Source organism: Nomascus leucogenys, chromosome 20 (assembly GCF_006542625.1).
Source record: "Nomascus leucogenys isolate Asia chromosome 20, Asia_NLE_v1, whole genome shotgun sequence".
NCBI classification, from domain to species: Eukaryota; Metazoa; Chordata; class Mammalia; order Primates; family Hylobatidae; genus Nomascus; species Nomascus leucogenys.
This window is the reverse complement of record NC_044400.1, coordinates 19,783,793-19,810,923: the sequence shown is the minus strand read 5'-3', so window position 1 is coordinate 19,810,923 and position 27,131 is coordinate 19,783,793. Positions and strand designations below refer to the sequence as shown.

Genomic DNA, 27,131 nt, shown 5'->3' with positions numbered 1-27,131 from the left:
GTTTGATTGTTTGTTTGTTTGTTTTTTGAGGTGGAGTCTCACTTGTCGCCCAGGCTGGAGTGCAGTGGCTCAATCTTGGCTCACTGCAACCTCTGCCTTCCGAGTTCAAGCAATTCTCCTGCCTCAGCCTCCCGAGTAGCTGGGACAACAGGCGCATGCCATGAAGCCCTGCTAATTTTTGTATTTTTGGTAGAGACAAGGTTTCACCATGTTGACCAGGCTGGTCTCAAACTCCTGAGCTCAAGTGATCTGCCCACGGCTGGTCTCAAACTCCTGAGCTCAAGTGATCTGCCCACCTCAGCCTCCCAAAGTGCTGGGATTACAAGCGTGAGCCACCACACCTGGCCAAATTTCTATTTTTTACAAAGCCTAAATTTGTGTTGTTTATAAATAAATTGTTTTTGGATAAGGGATTGAATATCCCTTATCCAAAATGCTTAGGACTACAGATATTTAAGATTTTGGATTTTTTCAGATTTGGGAATATGCACATATACAAAATGAAACATCTTGGGGATGAGACCCAAGCGTAAACACAGAATTCATTTATATTTCATATATGCCTTATACACATAGCCTGAAGGTAATTTTATACAATATTTTTAATTCGTGCATGAAACAAAGTTTGTATTTACATGTAGAATTTTCCATTTGTGGTGTCATGTCAGTGCTCAGAAGGTTTCAGATTTTGGAACATTTTGGATTTTGGATTTTCAGATTAGGGATGCTCCACTAGGGATGCTTTGTTATAGCAACCTGAACAAGCCAAGACGCTGGAATAAAAATAGTCATTATATGCTTGATTTCATTGAAAATATATTCGTTTTTTTTTTTTTTTTTTTTTTTTTTTGAGACAGAGTCTTGCCCTGTCGCCCAGGCTGGAGTGCAGTGGCGTGATCTTGGCTCACTGCAAGCTCCACCTCCTGGATTCAAGCAATTCTCCTGCCTCAGCCTCCCAAGTGGCTGGGATTATAGACATGTACCACCACACCTGGCTAATTTTTGTATTTTTAGTAGAGATGGAGTTTCACCATGTTGGCCAGGCTGGTCTTGAACTCCTGACCTCAAATGATCCACCCGCCTCGGCTTCCCAAAGTGCTGAGATTACAGGTGTGAGCCACCGCACCCGGCCTGAAAATATATTTCCTAGATAATCTCTGTACAACATTTGAAATGAGGTGAGATTCTGTGGGATAAGATCCTAATCCCCTCACTGCCTGTAAAGAATGAATAGTTTAATTAAATTTTGACTCGAGTTTAAAGAAAAGTTAGACCCTGTCTCCCCCCACCCCAACCCCCCAAACACAAACACACACACTTGCGCAAACATATACACCTCCCGTTATATATAAAAACAGATTCTAGATGGATGACAAATCTCCAGTATACAATAAAATCCATACTCCTTATTGGGACCTACGAAGCCCTCCATGTTCTGGTGCCCACCTCAGTGTTCAGCTTGTCTCATCTTCAACCCGTTCCATTAAGCCACATTAACCTTCTTGTTGCTGTTCACACCCACCAGGCTATTCCCACCTGCGTCCACTCCCCAGACTTCTCCACCAGTCATCAATGAATCGTGAATCGCTTGCCTCCTCGGAGAAACGTTTCCTGACCTCCCAATGTAAAGTAGCCTGTCTCACTGTCTTCCCCCGTCACTAAGTATTAATTATCTGGGAGAAATGTCTTATTTACTTATTGGTTTGTTTGTTTCTTATCAACTAGGGTTGTCTCTCCCAGTTGGAAAATACTCCCACCAGAGTTTGAAGACAGCCTGGCATGTAATAAGTGCTCAATAAATATCTTTTGAGAGAATAAATGAATCAAATAACAAAAATAAAACTATAAATTATAAGAAATTAGAAGGGAATTTAGAAAAAAATGTTTATATAATCGCAAGGTGGGGAGGACTTTCCGAAGTAAAAGAAGAAACCCATAGCCTTTAATGGAAAGATTTGTTTACATGAACAATTAAATTCCCACTAAGTTACATTTTTAAATTATAGATTAGAAGAAGATATTTTAAAATAGAAAAAATATCCAGAGCTGTATGGAAAATGAACATGCTGATCACTGGTGAAGATGTGAATTGCCACACCCTTCTGGAAAGTTATCTAGCAGTATCTGCTAAAACTTAACATTCACATATATTAGACTTAGGAATTTCATTTTGTTGAATTCTAAAGACATGCAAATACTGATGTCGGAGAGATCACGATTATGAAAGATTTCAAAATCAGAAGATTTAGAAATATATTGTTTGTTCCCAGTGTCACTATGGCCAAGTAAATCTCAGGGGCTTTCTTAGCCCAGAAGACAAGGCTGGATCTTGAGGGACAACTAGCAATCTCTTCCATCTGTCTGTATTAACCTAGAGAGATATGGAGCAGAGATTGACACTTACTCCTTCCTTAGTAACAACACCTGGATTTTATTCAGATGCTGTGTACCCAGCCAAAAGACTACATTTCTCAATCTCCACTGTAGCTGGATATGGCTGTGTGATCAAGTTATGACCAATGAGATATAAGTAGAAGTAGCTTGGCCAGGCACAGTGGCTCACACCTGTAATCGCAGCACTTTGGGAGGCCGAAGCAGGAGGATCACTTGCACTCAAGAGTTGGAAACTGCAGACCAGCCTGGAGAACATAGTGAGACATTGATTGTCTCTACACAAAATGAAAAAATTAGCTGGGTATGGTGGCATGTGCCTGTGGTCCCAGCTACTTCCAGCTACTTGGGAGGCTGAGATGGAAGGATTGCTTGAGCCTGGGAGATTGAGGCCTCAGCGAGCCATGATCATGTCACTGTACTCCAGCCTGGGTGACAAGAGCAAGACCCTGTCTCAAAAAAAAAAAAAAAGTATCTGCGTGGAACATCTGGAAAACATCTTTAAAGAAGGCTGACTCAGGAGGAGCGCCATTTTGTTTCTTGCCTCCACCCTTCTTCCTGCCTGAAACAGGTAAGGTGACTACTGCTCTTTGGCCATTATGGATGCCTTGAGACTGGAAGCCATGTCCTATAAAAGATAAATAGAAGGAGCCCAGGTACCTTGTGACACTGGAGTGTCATATTAGCCCTGGACTACCCACCTCCAGACTTGTTTTATGTGGCAGAAAAATAAACCCTTAGTGTTTAAGCCACTATAATTTGGCATTTTTGGTTATATGCAACTGAATCGAATACTAATTGATAATACCATGTTATAATATTAAATATAAGAGGTAAGTTGCTAAGTAAAGCCAAAAGAATATAAACTCAAACGTGTATAGGTGATAGGCCAGTAATATAGAAAGGTGGATGAGTGACAGTATATATAGTAGGGATGCAGAGGACATGTTGAATTGGAAAGCCCCTGCAACATTAATAATATTACCATGCGGCCATGTGGATTGAGATCTTCCAGTTTTTCATGTTAAATTTCCCCAATGTTCTGCAAACAAAACATTTTCCTAGCTGTATCTACATTGCAGCCTATCAGGTTGTGACTTTTGATTTGTAGTATGGTCTAATATTTAGAAAAATGGAATAAAAGGGAGAAGGATGGAAGGGAGAAAAGAAGGAAGGGTGGATCAGCACTTTGGGAGGCCAAGGTGGCTGGATTATGAGGTCAGGAGTTCGAGACCAGCCTGGACAATGTGGTGAAACTCCATCTCTACTAAAAATATAAAAATTAGCTGGGCATGGTGGCATATGCCTGTAATCCCAGCTACCCGGGAGGCTGAGGCAGGAGAATCGCTTGAACTCGGGAAGCGGAGGTTGCAGTCAGCCGAGATTGTGCCGTTGCACTCCAGCCTGGGTGACAGAGTGAGACTCCATCTCAAAAAAAAAAAAAAACAGTTATTGTCTGCTATGTGTTAAACTGGGAGTCTAATATATAAACATGTGACCTTGCCAGTTTGGAGAAAATCCAGGAAATGGTACAAATGGTACCTTGATTTTTTTTTTTTCTTTTTTCCTTTTGAGGCAGAGTCTCGCTCTGTCACCCAGGCTGGAGCTCAATGGCACAATCTCGGCTGACTGCAACCTCCGCTTCCCAAGTTCAAGCGATTCTCCTGCCTCAGCCCCCCGAGTAGCTGGGATTACAGGCATATGCCACCCCACCCAGCTAATTTTTGTGTTTTTAGTAGAGATGGGGTTTCACCACATTGTCCAGGCTGGTCTTGAACTCCTGACCTCATGATCCACCCACCTTGGCCTCCCAAAGTGCCGGGATTACAGGCATGAGCCACCGCGCCCGCCATGTTGATTATTTTTTAAATAAAAGATGAATAAAAGTACATTCTTATTTTAGATTATAACGTGGCCCAATGTATACATTTCACTTAGTGTAGCACGTCACATTGTTCTTATTAAAACTATTTCTAGTTTTACACCAGCTCAGATTTTTAAATATTCATTGCTTTTTTCTACTTCTGTCTCAGGCATTGCCATTCTCTTCAAAACATATTTGAAAAATGTTCAGGCTTCTCTTCTCAGTCTAAAACTGTTCAGTTTGTTCCAGTGTGACGAGAAGAAATTGGACTGAGAATGCTTTCTTTTATGAGACATCCATTTTCTTCCTTTGATGAATTTGACAACTTGTGACAATTCTCACATTTTGGAACAAGTCTCCTAATTATAGAAGAAGCTAATAATGATAATATAATAAATTATAAATTATTTGACTGTTTTCAATTTATCCAAAAGGAAGTTTATCAAACTTTCTCCTCCTGCTTTCTGCTCCACCCCACCCCCCAGTCCCTGATGCACATGCTGTGCCATCACAGCACTTATGCCTAGAGAATTATGATCCTTAAATAGCAGTCAATTGCTCTTAAATAGCAGTCCGTTGTTCTAGCAGTGTATCAGTTAAACATTCTAGAATATTTCACAAAATAATAATTTTGCGGAAGGAACATTGTAGCTCCCTAGTCTAGCAAATGAGGGAACTAGGATACAGAGAAATTAAGTGACTTACGATCTCACAACAAACTAGTGGAGTACTTCTACTTAAATATATCTCTAGATACTCATAGAAGGTAAAAGCTACATTGAAAATTCACACAACTCTTCTGGAAAATGGCAAATTCAATGATGCTATAAAGTCTGGCATAATATTCTAGTTGTCAAGACACTTTGGGTAGTAAATGAGAGAAGCCAAATTCAAATCAGGCTAAGAATAAAAAGATGTTTTCTTTCAAGTGGGTGGAGCTCAAGTAAGTGTAAATTCTAGGGAATAAATTGGATTCAGGCATAGCTGGATGCAAAGGCTCAAAAATGTCATCAGAATCTGCCTCTCTTTCTCTCTTGGTGTGGCTTGCCACTGTTGTCTTCATTCTCAGGTAGCTTGACTTACACAGTGACAACAATGGCTTATATCCTAATGGTTGATCAACCACAGGGCAGAGTACACTTTTCCTCAGTGGTCCAAGCAAAAATCCTGGGGCTGACTCACATTGGCTGTCTTGGATCAGGTGTCTTTCTGGAGCACAACACTGTGACTCCAGGTGGCCAAGCTTGAATCTCATGCCGCATCCCTACCACCAGCTCCACTAAAAAGAACCACATGGACAGAAGGGGAGGAGTGTTTACAAAGGGAAAAATAAATGTTTATTACCCAGAGAGGGATAATGAATGTAAGGCAAGCAAAAACGGGAAAAAAAAAAGTCCATTAAAAATTGCATTTACACTATTTACACTCACATTGCACTGTAAACTAATGCAGTTAAGAGTCTCGTTTCTTGCTTAGTGGTTAGGGATTTATATTTCATTAAATAAATACTACCAACATTAAGTAAGGGGATACTGTAAAAGAAGAAAACAAGGATATGCAATGAAAAAAACTGTGGGCTTTGCAAAAAAAAAAAAAAAAAGATGTACTGTGAGTGTGTGTTTATTACATTGTTAGTCCATAAATGAACACAAAGGCAAATGAAAAACAAAAAAACTGGACATCTGCCAAACATTACATTAATCTCAATGTTTGATGATTCCATCAGTCCTGCACTGGGGAAAGCAGTCATTATGTTTTTGTGGTAGCATTTGTTTATTTTGCTTTCCATATCATCTCAAATGCTGATGAGCTTGTGCTAGCTACACGTAATAGTATTTTATTGAAAGGCATATAATTATTTAGTTCATAAAGAGAAGTAGTCTCATACACGACCAGTTCTTTATCATAACTAGCATTCTCTTCATTCATTTATCCGTTCATTCATTCGTTTATATTATGTGCCAGTTAGGAACTAGGAACAAGGCTGGACTCTAAGGAGATGACTAATTTGCAGCCCCACCCTTTGAAGTCAAAGTACAGTAAAGGGAAACAGACAAGTAAAAATTAAAGTACACCATGACAAGTGATTAAGACGGCTTTAGAAGCAGAGGAGGACTCTAAGTTAGAGATGAGAAAAAGCTTCAAAGATGGCTTAGGGAATGCTTTCCAGGGTGGAAAGGAGGTTAAAGGCAATTCTAGAGAAAATAACATGCAATGACACAGAGACTTAAAAGAACCCTGGGTGTTTAAGAAATGGGTTACAACTCTGGCTATGACATAGGGCGTGTACAGGGGAAGAGTTGATGTGAATGACTTTGTGTGCTAAGTTTGGACTTTGCCTTGTAATTCTAAAACTCCCTCAGCCAGAACCAGATTGACAGTAAAGAGCCATCTGGATAACTTGTTAAAAATACAGATTGCTCAGACCTCACTTCTAGAAATTTTCATTCGGAGGAATCTGTGTTTTAAAAAAAATTTCCAACTGGGCTCAGTGGCACACACCTATAATCTCAGCTACTTGGGAGACTGAGGCCGGAGGATCACACGAGGCCAAGAGTTTGAGACCAACCTGAGAAACATAGCAAGACCTCGTCTAAAAAAATGAAAAATTTCCTATGTAATTCTGGAGTACCTCCAAGTCTGAGAACCACTGTGTGTAGGAAATGAGGATCCGTCAAAGGGTCTTGGGAAAAATAATAACATACTTTGGAAAGAGAGGCCGGGCATGATGGCTCACGCCTGAAATCCCAGCACTTTGGGAAGCCGAGGCGGGTGGATCACCTGAGGTCAGGAGATCGAGACCAGCTTGGCCAATATGGTGAAACCCCACGTCTACTAAAAATACAAAAATTAGCCGGGCTTGGTGGCGTGCACCTGTAATCCCAGCCTCTAGGGTGGCTGAGGCAGGAGAATCACTTGAACTTGGGAGGCAGAGGTTGCAGTGAGCCGAGATCATGCCATTGCACTCCAGCCTGGGCAGCAGAGCGAGACTCCGTCTCAAAAAAAAAAAAAAAAAAAAAGCCCTTTTTTCCAGTGGCAAATTGCTTTACAGCATGTCAAAACAGGAGATGGGGAGACCTGATAAGAGAGTGTGTGACAGAACAAATCAGAAATGGTGAGCACCTGCACTGTAGCAGAGGCAGTGGGGGCGGAGAGGAGGCGAATGTTCAGAGGCATTTCGGAGAAATGTAATCCACAGGACCAGATGAGCTGTTTGATATGAAAAAGGGTGGATTTTAATTTGAAAAGGGTGCCCTTGAGAACTGGAAGTGACAGGTAAGCAGGAAGCATGGTTGTGTCTGCAACAGCTGAATGTTAGCTCAAGGTGGGAGACCAGGCTGGAGCTTGCCATGGCAGGAGGCCAAGGCTTGGGGCTTGACTAGCCGAGAGCCAGAGGCTTAGATCCGGGAACCCTGAGGTTGCAAGCTTGCTGACTACTCTTTGCCTGGGGACACATCCCCTTTGTTCTACCTGTGGCTCCTTGCCAGTAGTCATCTCTCATAGCCCTGTAGTTAGGTTTGGTTTTTTTGTTTGTTTTGTTTTGTGTTTTGAGACAGGGTCTCACTCTCTGGCCCAGACTGGAGTGCAGTGTCGTGATCTCGGCTCACCACAACCTCCGCCCCAGGCTCAAGAGATTCTCCTGCCTCAGCCTCCCGAGTAGCTGGGATTACAGGTGCGCACACTACCGCCCGGCTAATTTTTGTATTTTTAGTAGAGACAGGATTTTGCCATATTGGCCAGGCTGCTCTCAAACTCCTTGACCTCAGGTGATTCATCCGCCTCGGCCTCCCAAAGTGGTGGGCTTACAGGTGTGAGCTACCGTGCCCGGCCCCTGTAGTTAGGTTTAATCTCTAGTCTATATAACTCCCTGAAGCCAGAACTATGATTTATCTGTATGTTCTCAGACCCTAGCCTAGTGCTGACACATATTTGATGCTCACTAATAATTTCTAGGTGAATGAATTTTATTAATTTCCTAGATAATTACAGCTACCATAGCCTAATTATATCTGAATAGTCCTTTGACCTCATTTTTTGTGATAATTATATACATTTGTATTTCTGTGATTCTACATGCTTCCATTATTACTTTACAAAATTCACATTTTTGTGAAGAATAAGAGAGTAAGCAAAAGACATTCCTTCCTCCCAAACATTAATTACTGCAAGATGCCTGTATAATTAGTGAAACAAGCATCTCCTACATGTGTTAATTTAGATTCCACCAAAAAGTCCTTGATTAACAAAAAAAATTTAAAAATTTTCAATTGAATTAATTTAAAACAAGGAATAATTTTCAATTGAGTTATCCAGACAAGTTGTATGGATCCAGAGAGATTATTTTTTAAATAAGGTGTTATGGGCCAGGCACGGTGGCTCACACCTATAATCTCAGCACTTTGGGAGACCAAGGCGGGTGGATCACCTGAGGTCAGGAGTTTGAGGCCAGCCCGGCCACCATGGTGAAACCCTGTCTCTGCTAAAATTACAAAAAATTAGCTGGGCGTGGTGTTGCGTGCCTGTAATCCCAGCTACTTGGGAGGCTGGGTCAGGAGAATCGCTTGAACCCAGGAGGCAGAGGTTGCAGTGAGCCGAGATCGCACCATTGCACTCCAGCCTGGGCAACAGAGCAAAACTCTGTCTCAAAATAAATAAATAAATAAAAAATAAAGTGTTATGATCATGTCTAAAGTATCTATTTGTCTTTTTCACATATGATGCTACATGGAATAAACTAGAGAAGCTTTACTCAGGCCCCAAAGTAGTCACTACCATGAATGATAAGTAATATAAGGAAGAAAATGTAAGACAAGTAAGTTTCTTCACTGTGTATGTGGTTTCGTTCTGTTCATGGATTGGATGATTCCTTTTTCATTAACTTTTCCATTTTCTTTGCCTTTCTTGCAGATAAGTGCCCTCTGAGTACCAAACAGGAATGTACTGTTTATAGAGATTTCAAATCAGCAGAAAATTCAAATAGTTATAACTTTTCTTTATAATCCACCATGAGAAAGAGGAACGACAAGTAAGCAAGCTAATATCAGCTATTTCAATAGTTTCTTTTCCTTTTTTTTCTTTTTGAGACAGAGTCTCAACAGGCTGGAGTGCAGTGGTGCGATCTCAGCTCGCTGCAACCTCCGCCTCCCGGGTTCAAGCCATTCTTCTGCCTCAGCCTCCCAAATAGCTGGGACTACAGGTGCATGCCACCATGCCCAGCTAATTTTTGTATTTTTAGTAGAGATGGGGTTTCACCATGTTGGCCAGGATGGTCTCCATCTCTTGACCTCGTGATCCACCCGCCTCGACCTCCCAAAGTGCTGGGATTACAAGTGTGAGCCACTGCACCTGACCTTTTTTTTTTTTTTTAATAGGATTTTGTTCTGTCACCCAGACTGGAATGCAATGATGCAGTTATAGCTCACTGCAGCGTCTAACTCCTGGGCTCAAGGGATCCTCCTGCCTCAGCCACCCCAAGTGCTGGGATTACAGTCATGAGACACTGCACCTGGCCTAAATACAATTTCCAAGCAGATATGAGTGTTAACTTACTTTGTTGAACAAAAAAAAGCATAGCTAAGATATTGGCAAAAACTAAGAAAACATCTTTTTTGAATTCTCATGTCTATGTTTCAGCCTATTATTTGGAATGAATTCCTGCATGTGCATAATGAACTGTACCACTCTAAGCCTATTGACTCTTTGTTACTTCGCTGTGTGTGTTGATGTTCTGTTTCCTGGATATGGCTGAATTATCCTGAAAATCTATAATTTCCTGTTTCCCTGATCTCCAGGAGACTGTTTTATGCTTCTCTACTAATATTTATGATGTGTATATGCTAGTCTCCTGTATTGACTCCACTCCTGTTTATGACCCTCTTCCTGTATACAATACCCGTCATACCTCATTGACCTTGCCCACCCCCTAGCTGTGGCTTCTCTGACCTGCCTTCATCTTTTGCTACCCCAAACCCCGTATAACATACTGTGTGCTAGGTTTAATGTGCTGATCATTTGCCTGCTTGTCCTCAGATTCATTCATTTTTGTCCTTCTCTTACTCTGTCTATGTCACAGGAAGCTGATTCCTGCCAACTGCATTTCCTGGGCTCATTTAACCATGCCCAGAAGGAATTAGGACGATGAAAGATAAAAAGATAAAGGAGCACTGGTAGAATAAGAGGAGGAGCCAACATATCCTCTCCCCTTTGATTCAGACAACTTCTCCATCACCTTCTTCACAATGGCCACTTTTCCTCTGCAATTGTGGTTCTTCTTCCCTGGCAATGGGTCCAGGGCTCTGTTAACTCAGCTCCTCCCCAGTCCTAGAGGTAGATGGTAGAGGCTTCCTGCTATTGTTACTCTCTGGGGTTCCCCTTCTTCTCCAGTTTGGCTTTCCAGCCCTTCCAGCCCTTCCAACTCCTTTGTAACTAGTTCCTGGTATTAAATTCACTTAACTGAACCACCTGACTTGGGCCCTGATGTTTGAGTGGACCGCATCTCACACACTGAGGTTGACAATACTTGGCAAGTTGTTAGGCAAAGAGCAAAACAATTATCATAATCATAGAAGCATTCATGTAGGTATTGCAAGACTCACATCTCCAAAATGTCCAGTGGAGACATGAAATAATGAATATGTCACATAGTGACAGTCATTTAAAATTTTTTAAAAGCCACTTTCATTTTGTTCTTATCTTCATTCTTTAGTAATCCCCCATCAATAGAGAAACTATGGGGGAAAGGAGCAGTGTGTACAAAGAATGATGCCCACAGTGAGCCCAAAATAGCTCCAAGTGGATTTGCCTGCACAAAAGAAAGATGTAATCAGCACCCAGAGTAGGTAGCGAAACACAGTCAACACTGCTGTTCCTCTCAAGACCCCTGCTGCTCTCCCACCAGAAACGTAGTCGCTCTCTGCATTAATTTGATCTTTCCATGACGTGAAAGCATCAATTATAAGTTGTATAATAAGTCAAGCTTATTATATGTAAGAGTCCAGGCCAGGCGCGGTGGCTCACGCCTGTAATCCCAGCACTTTGGGAGGCCGAGGCAGGTGGATCACAAGGTCAGGAGATCGAGACCATCCTGGCTAACACGGTGAAACCCGTCTCTACTAAACAAAATACAAAAAATTAGCCAGGCGTGGTGGCGGGTGCTTGTATTCCCAGCTACTTGGGAGGCTGAGGCAGGAGAATGGCGTGAACCTGGGAGGCAGAGCTTGCAGTGAGCTCAGATCACGCCACTGCACTCCAGCCTGGGTGACAGAGCAAGACTCTGTCTCAAAAAAATTAAATAAATAAATAAATAGTCCTGGGCAGTTGTCAGTGGCCTAAATGACTAAGGAGTAACCCATCTTTTGAAACAAGCTTTGAAAAATCAGACTTTTATGCTCTGTAAAGGGTTTTGTGGTTTTATGACCTTAGGCAAGATCCAGTTCATCGTGTCTAGCTTCTGAACAAATCTTTTTTCTGTTTTTTTTTGAAATGGAACAGAACTACAAGCCACAAGGGGGATTTGTTTTATTATTTAAACAAAATAAATGCATGGAAATACGTGGTTCCAGTGAGGAACTATGCATTTGCTAAGACTGCTGTAACAAAGTACCACACACTGGATGATGGCTTAATGAGAGAAGCTCATTGACCCCAGCTCTGGAGGCTAGAAGTCTGAAATCCAGGTGTCAAGAGAGTTGGTTCTTTCAGGGGACTGTGAAGGAGAATCTGTTCCATGCGGCTCTCCCAGCTTCTAGTGGTTTGCTGGCAATCTTTGGCATTCCTAGGCTTCTGCTACATCATTCCAATCTCTGACTTCACCTTCACTAGCACTCTCCCTATGTGTGTGTCTGTATCTGTGGTTAAATTTCCCCTTTTTTATAAGGATACCAGTCGTATTGAATTAGGACCCACTCTAGTGATCTCGTTTTAACTTGCTTACCTCTGTAAATATCGAATCTCCAAATAAAGCCACATTCTGAGGTACTGGGGGTTACGACTCCAACGTATCTTTTTGCAGGGAGGAGAACACAGCTCAACCCATAACGAGCCATTTGTAGAGAATAGCTCACTATCTGTTTCTGACTCTTCTTTCCATACCTGCCTACCCATTTCTCTCCACATTGTCTCTTGACAGAACCTGTGGTCTGGAAAACATCTGGTCAACTTAGTCACACTGAGGAGTAAGTGGCCAAAGCTGCCTTTGTCTATCTGTAGTATACAGTGGTTCAAAAGGATAAAAGTAATGATAGGAAACTGTTAAATTTTATATGCTATTCCTCCTGGAAATATCTGCATTTTAACGAATCACAAATAATTATACCCATTTCTCATTATAAGTCACAAAACCTGGAGTTATGAGTAAAAACTTGCTAAGCAACCCTTGATTTTCATTGTAATTAACAGAAAAACTGCATTGTCTGCTAACAGAAAGATAAAATTGAGTCTCAGATTGGTGATACAATGATATGCACTCATAAGTCTCTACTTAAGATTACCATAAACCGGGTGCAGTGGTTCATGCCTGTAATTTCAGCACTTTGGGAGGCCAAAGTAGGAGGATTGCTTGAGCCCAGAAGTTTGAGACCAGCCTGGAAAACATAGTAAGACCTTGTCTCTATAAAACATAAAAAAATTAGCTGGGTATGGTGATGCATGTGTGGGGGCCCTAGTTACTGAGGAGGCTACAGTGGGAGAGCCTGGGAGATCGAGGCTGCAGTAAACCGTGATCAAGCCACTGCAATCCAGCCTAGGCGACAGAGTGAGACTCTATCTCAAAAAAAAAAAAAATCTATTACTATAAATTTCTTCTTTACCAGCAGTAAAAGATATAAACATTCCTGAAGGAGCTGCAAACATAGCTACTGACATATCATCAGTATTATTTCATAAGTGGTTCAGAAGCTATGAAATTAGCAATACATTTAAACCACTTGAGCCAACCATGGCTTCCTTAGCGGTCCAGCCCCTCCAGAAATGCACACAGGAGCCATTTCTGTACCCAATAAAAAATTAATTTTTTAATCTCAAGAATGTGGGATCTGATAGCACAGCTATCATATTTTTAAAAAACTTAAATGGACTCTAAGAACTAAAAACTATGATGGAAAACTTCACTTCAGGTATTGTGATCTAAAATACAGTCAGTTCTCATTATTCATGGTAGTTATAGTTTATAAAGTTGCTGTAAACATTGAATTAGTGAATAATGAACCATTGCTCTTAAGGGAAATACCGGGTTAGGTTTCTGCAAGCTTCTGATTGTAATATTTTTGCCAACCAAACATATAACCTTGTTTTATGTGTGTTTCTGTTTAAAGACACTTTAGCATATATTGTTGATCTGTTAACATTGAACTCACAGCTAATAGCACCATAACTCATGCTTGAATGAAACTGATCCAACACACATATTTTCTCCATAAGGTACTTCATAGCCTTCTCATGCTTAAGAACCCTAGGCAGCACTTAGCACTATACTTGTTGGCCGTTTTAAACAGCAAAATCACCACCAAAAAGAACAAAAGTGTGAAAAACATGGTACTAAATAAACAGAAAAAGGACACACATATAGTAAGAAAGCTGAAGTGGGAAGGCAGAGTGTTGCTTTGTTGAAATTCAGCTGGGAATGTGTGCAATCAACAACTCAGTTTTTTTTTTTTCTGTTCTGCACATGTCTGCCAATGATCACAAAAGTGCTGTGGGTATTGATTCGGGGGTTACAAATAAATTTTAATGAGTAGGAGAATTTGCAGATATGAAAGCCATGAGAAATGAGGTTTGACTGTACGTCTCCCTGGCTTCTATTGCCCATAACCAAAAAATATTTTTTTTTTAAAAGAGGGCTTTTTTTGCCTAGCAAAGTGGGTTACATTTACACTCCATATTTGTAATTTGTCATGTGAGACCTCAAAGGATGTTGGATAACTGTAATTAATGTCCAAGCCCTGCTGCTGATTATCTGAGTGAACTTGGTCACAGGGACTGGTTTTCCATGGGTCTCCTCTTATTATTCATAAACTGATAGCCTTGGACTACTATACACACACACACACACACACACAAATATACACAAATTATCATAAAACTTTTTAAATCCAACACTCATATCCAACAGTCACATTTTAAAATACTCAAAAATCAGGAAAATATGTAAGAAACAGTACTCTAGACAGTGATATGATAGGAAATTTTTTACTGTATTTCTTTTTATACCTTTTGGTTTTTGAACTATGAAAATGTATTACCTTTTTAGAAATTATTATTATTATTATTATTATTATTGTTATTTAACTTGAGACAGAGTCTCCCTCTGTCACCCAGGATGGAGTGCAGTGGCATAATCTTGGCTCACTGCAACTTCTGCCTCCCGGGTTCAAGCGATTCTCCTGCCTCAGCCTCCCGGGTAGTTGGAATTACAGGTGCCTGCCACCACGCCTGGGTAATTTTTGTATTTTAATAGGGATGGAGTTTTGCCATGTTGACCAGGCTGGTTTCAAACTCCTGGCCTCAGGTGATCTGCCCGCTGCAGCCTCCCAGAGTGCTGGGATTACAGGCATGAGCCACCGTGCTCAGCCCCTTTTTAGACATTAATAAGGGGAAGAAGAAAGAGGAGGATGAGGAGGAGTCAAGAGGAGGAGGAAAAAGAAGGAGAAGGTGAAGAAAGAAAACCCTTAATAGGCATTTTACCTTCTGTATGGTAGGGAGCAGGGCTATTAAGCTCAGATTATTCTGTGACCATTAGACCACAAGGGTTTACATGCTTACATATCTTTTTATAAATCATGTATTTACAAATATCTTTCACATATCTTCTTTATAAATCATGTATTTGTTAAGTACTTACTCCAGGGACAGTTGTTAGTATGTTATTCTATTTTTTTCCTTATGCCTGTGAAGCAAGTATTCGGTTGAATCATATGAAAATGCAAATATTCAACCATTTTTGACCTGCAGAAATGTCCATTTCTTATACTCAACCCAACGTTAATGTCCCCATTTTAATAACGAAGAATCCAGGATTCACAAAAGCTGAGCAACTGCTCAGTGGTGCCACAGTTGGCAAAAGAGACTCTTGACCAGAACCCAGATCTCCTGTTTCTACTAAATAGTGGGATGAATTTCACAGTAAATGCATAACTTTCTTTACCTGTGTGTGAACTTAAATGCCACCAGGTGGCATTTCTTTAATCTTGGCATCAATTAAGTCAAGATTTTCTCCCATCACCACTTGCCATCCATTCCCAATAATTGTGTCTGGGAGGTGGCACAGGCCTGAGTGCCCTGTTCTCCCCCTCACCTTCCTTTTGCTGCTGCTGTGGCTGGCAGGCCTCTAGAACTCTGGTATCTTTCTGTCTATCTCAGCTTTGGAGGCACACATCCTGACTGCTCCTTTTCTTTTCTTTTCTTTTTTTTTTTTTTTTTTTTTTGAGACGGAGTTTCACTCTTGTTGCCCAGGCTGGAGTGCATGTGCCACCATGCCTAGCTAATTTTTTGTATTTTTAGTAGAGACGAGGTTTCTCCATGTTGGTCAGGCTTGTCTGGAACTCCCGACCTCAGGTGATCCGCCCACCTTACAGGCGTGAGTCACGGCACCTGGCCTCCTGGCTGCTCTTAAGCGGAAGGTCTACCTCACAGACCACTTGACCACTTCCTCTGAAATCATGAAAACTGTCTTGGATTCAGACTGTTATCTAGTCTCAGGAAGGAGAAAAGTCCAGCTCTGACATACTGTACACACTCCAAGCCTCGAGTTTCTTCAAGGCAGTGACTTTGAAATTTCAAAACCTTCATTTTTGGCTTTGGAAAGACTCTTAAACACCTCTTTGCTTATGGTTTCAAAGTCCATTTTAAAATGCAAAAAAAAAAAATCAGAAAGAAATTCTGTTTACTTTTTTTCCTTTCTTGAGGAAATAAAGGCAAAATAACTGTTGCCTGAATAATGAGACTGAGCGGAGGGATAGGGATAATGGAAGAGAACAGATGGGAAAAGAGGAAAAGGGAAGTTAATGTTCAATATTCTGTCCTGCCACATTCATTGGTTGTTCTTTTCTCCAACACAGCTTTTCAGGTAGTTCTCAAATTTGAGAATGCCCATGAAATTGTTCAGGGGAGTTGCTTAAAATGCACAGACCCTGCTTTATTTGGAGAATACTCTGGACCAATGAAAACAGGCTAATCTATAAGGCTATGTTAATGTCCAATTGTGAACAAGTCCAGATTGAAGTAAGAGCATACAATCCTACAAAATAGAAGGAAATATCTTAGGTGAATGAAATTGAAATTTATTTTTCAACCAAGCATTGAATAGCAATCTGGTGCTGTTTGAATAGCAATGCCCATTGTGACTTCGGATCCGTGGGCTTTTTGATTTGCCTGTGAAGCAGTTCTTTTAAACACAGGTGGGGTGCTGGGCCATTATTTAACCAAGACTCTTGGACGATAGAACCACATCAAAACAGCGTGACAGTTCAGAGGACAGTCAAGCAAAATGTACTTCTATGCTACATCTAAATTGCAAAGGAGAGGAAGGACTCAGAAAAACAGGGTAATTAGAGGCAATTTAAGCTCCCTAGTAGGAGGAAAAGCAAAATAGTCTGTATTTAAAATTGTAGTGGGAACTTGAAGTTTTAAGGTCGTAAAGGTAAGGCTCAGGGAACAAGGAGAAGGGAGGGCTAAAAGGAAGAAGGCACAGTGTGTACGCAGACACCTTAAAGAACCAGAGAAACAGTTCTGGGGGAAAAGAATAGTAACGTAACATTTCTCTTAAGCAGTACAATGAGAGACATCAGGCTGGAGCGAAAAAGAATAGGAAATGTGGGGAGAGGTTTGGCAAGGTAGGAAGAACTGAGATGAAAGCAGATTGAATATCTGTAAGAAAGAAAATAAAATTTGATTTTTTAGGGAGAAATATTTTCCTAGTACAAAGTCTCCAGGCATGCAAGTCATGTTTAATTTAGATTATACAGCTTTATTGTGCTCACTATATATTTTTCTTTCTTTTTTTCTTTTGAGATGGAGTCCTGCTCTGTCACCCAGGCTGGAGTCCAGTGGCACAATCTTGGCTCACTGCAACCTCCGCCTCCCAGGTTAAGCTATTCTCCTGCCTCAGCCTCCTGAGTAGCTGGGACTACAGGCGCACACCACCACACCCAGCTAATTTTTGTATTTTCAGTAGAGGTTTCACCATATTGATCAGGCTGGTCTCAAACTCCTGACCTCACATGATCCACTCGCCTCGGCCTCCCAAAGTGCTGGGATTACAGGCATGAGCCACCATGCACGGCCTATTTTTCTTAAACTACCTTAAAAAATGCTACCCAATCTTGTTGGCCACAGTTCAGAGGAGGGTTATGGAGCCTCCTAGAGTGTCAGAGAATTTCCTCTCCTGAGGGCTAATTTTGCTTTCCTACATGGTCCTGCCATACTGGGAAAATAAACATGGGTTGTTTCTTCGACAAGAAACAACTCCCAAAACAACTCTAGTTGTTAAAAAGGAGGCAAAAATACCAATGTTTCAAGTTTTTCCTGTAAAAGCTTTCTTCTTGCACCAATAATCCCTCATGGCTGCGTAATACTTTAACTCTTAAAAGTAATGCACTTGGCTGAGTGTAGTGGCTCACGCCTGTAATCCCAGCACTTTGGGAGACCGAGGCAGGTGGATCACCTGAGGTCAGGAGTTTGAGACTGGCCTGGCCAACATGGTGAAACCCTGTCTCTACTAAAAATACAAAAAATTAGCTGGGTGTGGTGGTGGGTGCCTGTAATCCCAGCTACTGGGGAAGCTGAGACAGGAGAATCACTTGAACCCAGGAGGCAGGGGTTGCAGTGAGCCGAGATCATGCCATTGCACTCCAGCCTGAACAACACAGTGAGACTCCGTCTCAAAAAAAAAAAAAAAAAAAAAAGTCATGCACTTTCAGGTGCATTACCTCATTTAAATTTCAGTACAGTCTAGCATAAAAGGTATTTTCTATACCATGTGTTTTTACATACTGCTTTTTCCACTATCAAAACCAATATTTGGTTAACATAGTTAATTAGTTTCTTGCAACCTCAATACTTCAACCTTTCACAGTTTTCTCTTTATTGTTTCCTTTCTGTTTCCTCCTGACTAGAGAGCATTTTATGCTGCCAGGCAGTTCTCTTGACTCTGGCAAATTGCTAGTCCTTCATTTCGTGAACTAACCAGGACTTGTAAGACATAGAAGTCTGGGTTGGGATACATATCTGGCCTCCTGTGTCATAGCCAGCTGCCCGGTCACTCACTGGTAGTGGGAGAGCCACTGTGGCCTATTGAGGCTGTTGAAGGACATCCAGGGCTATCAACCAAAGTTTGAAAGCGAGACTAGACTTGGCTTTGAACCCTAAATTTACCATTTAATAGCTCTGTGGTGTCCTCTGTAAATGGTGATATCCACTTAATGTTGTTTGTAAGTTTCTGAGGGTGGTAGAGTTCCTGCTATATAGTAGGCATTGAAGGAGTTTCATTCCTTTCCCTTGTCTCATCAAAGGAGCACTGCCAAAGAGAGTAGTCACCCACCACTTAGGAGACAAGGGTAGGATGTGATCTCCATAGAAATAGAGAAGTGAGGCCTGGTGCAGTGGCTTATGCCTGTAATCCCAGCACTTTGGGAGGCTGAGGCAGGCAGATCACCTGAGGTCCACCTGAATACCATAATCCCAAGATGGCCCCAACAGTGCACAGTGACCAGCCCAATGAGCCCCAGAATTATGTAACAACAAACCCAGACCTCGCCAGCCAATCAACATCACCCAGATATTTTACTTTCATAATGTGGGATAGAGACAGTTTTAGTGTTTCTGTTTTAAAGACCCTCATCCCCGAGGGTCTCCTAGACTGTTGCCTCTGTTTGTGCCAAGTTCCCCACTTGGCAGTAAAACTTTTCCTTTCAGTCACAATCTTAGGTCCCTAATAGTCTTTTTTGTTTTTTAACAGTACATTGGAAGAATTTGTATCTTAGCCTTGGAGGAAGAGGGATGGTAGTTAGTCCCCCATGGGAGAAAATATAAGAAAGCCCCTGTGAACTAGATACCATAGCTGTTGATTGTCTGCTTAAAGAAGAGAACAAAGTTGCAAGGGCTGCACAAGATGGTAGGAAGAAGTTGCTTTAACAGAACAACCCATCTCTCTGTGACTGGCAGTGGATGTGCTGACTCAGTGAGGATGTGCTGAGTACATACATTGGCCAAATACCACATCAGGTGCCAGGGACAGGAAGGTAAGAACATGGTTCTTATCCTAAAGACTTCAAAGCCTAGTGGGAAAGGACAAATGAAATATTAACACATTATGATGGTGGTTCATGCTAAAATGTGAGCCAAGATGAAAATCCTCTGTAGTTATCAGAGGGGGTATGGTCAGTTCTAGCTAGGGCGTAAAGAGAAAGTGTCACACAATGGGGAATACAGATGCTAATTAGGGTCTTCATGTTGGATCTAACCAGCAGTTATTATGTGAAAATGAAATAAGTTATGGAGTTTTTTGAAAGCTCGGGTTTGTCCTTATTCTTCTATTTTCTTTTGAGGCAGGGTCTCACTCTGTCACCCAGGCTGGAGTACAGTGGCATGATGTCGCCTCACTGCAACTTCTGCCTCCGGGGCTCAAGTGATCCTCCCATCTCAGCCTCCCAAATAGCTGGGATTACAAGCACATGCCACCATGCCTGGCTAATTTTTTTGTAGTTTTTGTAGAGAGGGGGGTTTTGTCATGTTGCCCAGGCTAGTCTTGAACTGAGATCAAGCCATTTGCCTGCCTCGGCATCTCAGAGTGTTGGGATTACAGGCATGAGCCACCATGCCTGGCTGATTTTTTCAGTTTATACATAAATGTTTATTTCACAAATGTGTGTATATATATGTATACCTGTGTGTATATATGTGTGTGAATGTATGCATACATACATATATGTATACATATGTGTGTCGGGGATATGTATGTATTAGAAATACTGGGCTTTCTCAAAAGAACAAAGCTGGAGGCATCATGCTACCTGACTTCAAACTATACTACAAGGCTACAGTAACCAAAACAGCATGGTACTGGTACCAAAACAGATACATTGATCAATGGAACAGAACAGAGCCCTCAGAAATAATACCACACATCTACAACCATCTGATCTTTGACAAACCTGACAAAAACAAGAAATGGGGAAAGGATTCCCTATTCAACAAATGGTGCTGGGAAAACTGGCTAGCCATATGTAGAAAGCTGAAACTGGATCCCTTCCTTACACCTTATACAAAAATTAATCCAAGATGGATTAAAGACTTAAATGTTAGACCTAAAACCATAAAAATCCTAGAAGAAAACCTAGGACATAGGCATGGGCAAGAACTTCATTTCTAAAACACCAAAAGCAATGGCAACAAAAGCCAAAATTGACAAATGGGATCTAATTAAACTAAAGAGCTTCTGCACAGCAAAAGAAACTACCATCAGAGTGAACAGGCAACCTACAGAATGGGAGAAAATTTTTGCAATCTACCCATCTGACAAAGGGCTAATATCCAGAATCTACAAAGAACTTAAATTTACAAGAAAAAATCGAACAACCCCATCAACAAGTGGGCAAAGGATATGAACAGACACTTCTCAAAAGAAGACATTTATGCAGCCAACAGACACATGACAAAATGCTCATCATCACTGGCCATCAGAGAAATGCAAATCAAAACCACAATGAGATACTGTCTCACACCAGTTAGAATGGCCATCATTAAAAAGTCAGGAAATAACAGGTGCTGGAGAGGATGTGGAGAAATAGGAACACTTTTACAATGTTAGTGGGACTGTAAACTAGTTCAACCATTGTGGAAGACAGTGTGGCGATTCCTCAGGGATCTAGAACTAGAAATACCATTTGACCCAGCCATCCCATTACTGGGTATATACCCAAAGGATTATAAATCATGCTGCTATAAAGACACATGCACACATATGTTTATTGCAGCACTATTCACAATAGCAAAGACTTGGAACCAACCCAAATGTCCATCAATGATAGACTGGATTAAGAGAATGTGGCACATATACACCATGGAATACTATGCAGCCATAAAAAAGGATGAGTTCATGTCCTTTGTAGGGATATGGATGAAACTGGAAACCATCATTCTGAGCATACTATCACAAGGACAGAAAACCAAACACCACATGTTCTCACTCATAGGTGAGAATTGAACAATGAGAACACTTGGACACACGATGGGGAACATCACATACCTGGGCCTGTTGTGAGCTGGGGGGAGGGGGGAGGGATAGCATTAGGAGATATACCTAATGTAAGTGACGAGTTAATGAGTGCAGCACACCAACATGGCACATGTATACCTATGTAACAAATGGTGCACATGTACCCTAGAACTTAAAGTATAATAAAAATGAAATAAAATAAAAAGAAATACTGGACTTTCTTTTGTGACTATTCTTGCTTCTCTAGCTTAAATGTTCAAGGGCTTGAAGCCATGCTTCTTCTGTTATACATTGTAGATATAATTGGTGATTTCCCCTGAATAAGCTGAAACTGGGGTCACCTTACTGTACAGTTATTATATATATGTATGTATATGCATACATACACACACACTCCTTTGACTTTAATTCCAAAAATATCTTTGTTTCTTCTTTTTTAAGACTTCCGTCTTTACTTTTCACCATGTATTTTCTTCTCCATGCTTGTCTTATAGTTTGCCAGCATCAACCAGCCTGGGACCCAGCAATGTGCACCTGGATCCCTGGAAAAGTGGGAGCTGAGCAAGCCCAGTAGTATCGTATTATATGTAGCCCCTGTTTCTATTTTCAAAGCTCCATTTGATTCAGCAACTTTCAAATCGGCTTGCACTTTAGAAAGTGCTGCTTTCTTTATTTGGAGGAGATGCTCCATGCCCAGCATTGCTCTCTTGTTAGCCCTTAGGAGTCTTTTCTCTTAATAGTACATATGCTAAGGCCGGGCGCGGTGGCTCATGCCTGTAATCCCAGCACTTTGGGAGGCCGAGGTGGGCGGATCATGAGGTCAGGAGATCAAGACCATCCTGGCTAACATGGTGAAACCCCATCTCTACTAAAAATACAAAAAAATTAGCTGGGCATGGTGGCGGGCGCCTGTAGTCCCAGCTACTTGGGAGGCTGAGGCAGGAGAATGGCATGAACCTGGGAGGTGGAGCTTGCAGTGAGCCGAGATCCTGCCACTGCACTCCAGCCTGGGCGACAGAGCGAGACTCCGTCTCAAAAAATAAAATAAAAAAGTACATATGCTGGAGATCTGTTTCAACCTGCCTAAAGCTGTCTCTCCTCCAGCTGTTTCAGAGTCACACTGGTCCAAGGAACAGGGATTTATTCCTCTCACATTTAACAGGAGGAAAGCTTGAAGTAGCATAACCTGATAAAGATTCCCCAACTGGGCCAAAGACTCTGTTTTCTGTGCTGTTCCAGTAAGTGCCCCTCCCTAGCTAAGAAACTAAGAGGCAGAAATTGACCTATTCATCATTGTGTATCCACTCTTGGGTAGTGGGGCAGCCGTGGTTGAAGCTTACCTCACAACCTCTCTATTATTGAGGCCACAAAAGCACTTTGAAAACTATAATGCATTATAGCAATACAAGGTACTGTTGCCATTACGTTAGAAACAGCAACCCATTAAAGAGTTAAGGTTTTTTGCATAGATCACACTCACCCCTCATTCCTTTATCACCATTTCTATGAGCTACTTTGGGACTAACTTGTCTTGTTCCTTGGTGTCATTAAGAGGCTATTCATGTTATCACAGAGGGGTACAAAGAAGACTTCAGCATTTCAGGAGTATTCCTTTATTTTTAAAAAAATGTCCGTCTGGGCACCATGACTCCTGCCTGTACTCCCAGCACTTTGGGAGGCCAAGGCAGGAGGAGCTCTTGAGCCCAGGAGTTTAAGACCAACCTGGGCAACACAGCAAGACTTCATCTCTACTAAAAAATTCTAAAAATAGCCAGTTATGGTGGGTAGTCTCAACTACTCAGAAGGCTCAGGCAGGAGGATTGCTTGAGCCCAGGAGTTCAAGACCAGCCTGTGCAGGAATCCAGCCCGCAGACCCTGAACCAGTGATGGATGACAGATGTACACTGACAGACATATTTTGCCTGTCACTCCGGCTAAGGGCCTCTGCTCTGCGTCTGGAGCATCACCTTAATAAGCTAGCAAAGTTCACATTTATTTAATACAGATTAAATGACAAAGGTCTTGAGTAAACCCCACTAGAGGGTAATTAACATTGCTCACCCCCTAAGTAGAGAGCAATTATGCACCGGAGGTTGATCAAAGTTTGGTTTTAGGACCACAGGAGTAAACAAGCTATTTAGATAAACTTCCTCACATTCCCTTGTTATTTTCTTTTTTGCTATCAGCTAAAGGTAGAAAGGATTAGGCTGCCTTCAGCCAAATCTGTTACTAAAGCAATGTAACCCACCCCCCCGCCCCCAAGCCTCACAAGAAGGTTTGTGTCTATTTCTTATAACTATCTTTAAAATTTGTTCCACCAGCCTGACTGAACTCCCACAAGCCTGGTCAACATAGCAAGAGTTCATCTCTACTAAAAAAAATTAAAAACTAGCCAGGTATGGTGGCCCATATCTGTAGCCTCAGGTACTCAGAAGGCTAATGCAGGAGGATTGCCAGAGCCCAGGAGTTCAAGGCTGCAGTGAGCCATGATCACAGCACTGCACTCCACCCTGGGTGACAGAGCAAGACCCTGCCTCTAAACAAAAAAACAAAAAAATTGTGATGAACATTGATTAATTGTAGGTACATGTATATTTTTTATTATCATCTATGCTTTTTCTCATTTATAAATGTCTCTAGATTTTTTTTTAATTCTGTGAGCAGAACTTCATAGCTACTAGGTTAGGCTAAAACATAATTAATGTATAAGAAACAGGACCCAGTTCCATTGAATCCAAAGGTAAATTCTAAATATCTCACGTTTATCTTTTTTCTTTTAAAAATTTATTTGCTAATTTTTCTTAGCATTCCCTTCCCGCATTTATGCTAAGAATACCCAATGTACTTATAGCAGCATCATTTATAATAGTAAGCAATTAGGATGATAGGCACACTATCAAATGATATTTGGAATAGTAAGTCTAATGAATGAAATTGTGTCAATAAAAATGTTAAATTTTAAGTGTGACATACAAAATTGTATATTATACTTTTTTTTTTTTTTTTGAGACAGAGTCTCACTCTGTCACCCAAGATGGAGTGCAGTGGCACAATCTTGGCTTACTGCAACTTCCACTTCCCAAGTTCAAGTGATTCTCCTGCCTCAGCCTCCCAAGTAGCTGGGATTACTGGGGTGCACCACCATGTCCAGCTAATTTTTGTTTTTAGGTGGAGATAGGGTCTCACCATGTTGCCCAGGCTGGTCTCAAACTCCCAAGCACAAGCTATCCACCCGCCTCAGCCTCCCAAAATGTTAGGATTACAGGCGTGAGCCATCATGCCCAGCCTAATATATAATGTTTATGGATGCCACAGTATGTGTCAAAAGTATAAAATCAAGTGGTTAAAATGGTAAATGCTGAGTTAATAAGAGCGATTTTGATATAATGATGAACATTGAGGTAGAAGAGAAATACAATCAATAGTACACGGGGCCTCTATGGACTGACAATGCTTTCTCTCTTTAAAGGAAAGCAAATATGTGATAATGTTAATATTCGAAAAAACTGAATGACGGATGGATGTGTGTTCCTATATTAGTTTCTTGCTTATGTGCGTGAATGACTTCACAGTTTTTTGAATGTCATTGTTAAAACTTCATATTCCATTGTGCTGGTCCTTTAAACTTTTTCACTTATTCTATTGAAATCTTATAGAAAACAACATGCAGACACAATTTTGGAAGTAGAAGGGAAGAAGACCCACACAAAGTGGGGACTTGAGAGATACAAGTTACAGTTAGCAGAACAGGAAGCAAATATTCATATATTAAGAAAATTACAAAGAGGAACTCAAGTAAATAAGTTACCTAAAAGTACAATAGGGGAACTAAAAATAATGAGACATCCATATTGGGAGGGAGGAGGGTGTAAGTGAACTAAGTTCTCATCTATCAGAATAGGAAGGAAGTCCACAGATAAAGCATGTCTGTCTGATAAATAAAGAAGTGGTGATATGACTGTATTATTTAGAGATAGGGAAGTAACCACCCAGAAGAATTTTTAAAACTGTAGCCGTTAAAAAGTCAGACTTGTTCTAGGGCTCGAGTGGAAGGCAACGGGGTGGGTTGGGGGCGGGATGAAGTGGCAAAGCTTTCTTACCTCTTACAATAAGCTCTTCAGCATTGTTGACTTTTTTGTAAATATGTGCACGTATTGCTTTGGTTAAAAATTTTTTTTGAAGATAACACAATAGTAAAACCATGAGACCAAAGAAAATGTTCCTTCCTTCAATAATCTGACCTGGTGCCATTTCACTTTTTTTTTTTTTGAGATGGAGTTTCGCTCTTGTTGCCCGGGCTGGAGTGCAATGGCACAATCTCGGCTCACTGCAACCTCCACCTCCCGGGTTCAAGGGATTCTCCTGCCACAGCCTCCAGAGTAGCTGGGATTACAGGCGCCCACCACCATGCCTGGCTAATTTTTTGTATTTTTATAGAGATGGGATTTCACCATATTGGCCAGGCTGGTCTCAAACTTCTGACCTCAGGTGATCCACCTGCCTTGGCCTCCCAAAATGCTAGGATTACAGGCATGAGCCACCGCGCCTGGCCCTATTTACTTCTTCTTCCCCTTTTTTTTTTTTTTTTTTTTTTTTTTTAGTGAAAGCAAGTTTACTAAGAAAGTGAAAGAATCAAAGAATCCCTATTCACTTCTTGACCTGTGTTGTATACTTGCTAATAAATTGTGTACATTTTCATCTTTTAATTGGTATCCTGGAATGACCCTTTTTCTTTCTGTTTTTCTTCCTTTTATATTTTGCCCTCTGCAAACATTTTAGAGTTGATTTTCTGTACAAAAGATTGAAGACTATTCACTTATGGAAAGCTTGTTTCTGACAGACAGTTAAATGAAACAAAGAAGGCTTCTATAATTCAAATGGGTTTAAAACATGCCTGTGACAAACAAAGACAGAAAGTAGATTTGGGCTGAGGGAGGGGGGATGAACAGTAACTGCTAATGGGTTGCCATCATGTTTTCTGGGGCGGGGGATGAAAACATTTTGCAATTAAAGAGTGGTGATGCTTACACATCTTTGTGAATATACTAAAATCCACTAAATTGTACACTCTAAAGCAGTGGATGTTATGGCATGTGAAATATCTTAACAAAAAAATGCCTATGAAAAAATATTGCAAGGGATTAAACAAAAATGATAGTCATTGTGTTATACTCAGGGGATGTTTTTTCTATTTTCTATTTCCCTAAAGTTTTGGTAATGTGATAAAAGTTTCATAATTTAAGAAACATTTATTTTATTTTTGAGACAGGGTCTCACTCTGTTGCCCATGCTGGAGTATAGTGGTGTGATCACTGCAGCCCCAACCTCCTGGGTTCAAGTGACTCTCCCACTTCAACCTCCTGAGCAGCTGGGACCACAGGTGCATGGCACCATGCCTGGCTAATTTTTTATTTTTCACAGAGACAGATTCTCACAGTGTTGCTCAGGCTGGTCTCGAACACCTGGGCTCAAGCAATTCTCCCACCTCAGTCTCCCAAAGTGCTGGGATTACAAGCGTGAGCCACTGTGACAGGCATAAGAAATATTTTAAAATAACATCATTAGCCTGGATGTATGGTACCATCTTCAATCGTCCAAGTTTTCCTCTTAATTCCATAACACTTTTTATTTTCTTCTGCACTCTAATGCACATAATTGTTCATACTC

General features: G+C 41.1%; 1 long non-coding RNA gene across 1 annotated transcript in view; it reads left to right on the top strand.

The window, feature by feature from the left end:
* Window positions 1–27,131, top strand: part of LOC105737948 — a 63,834-nt gene that overhangs the window by 6,316 nt on the left and 30,387 nt on the right. The gene's annotated exons all lie outside the window — the stretch shown is intronic.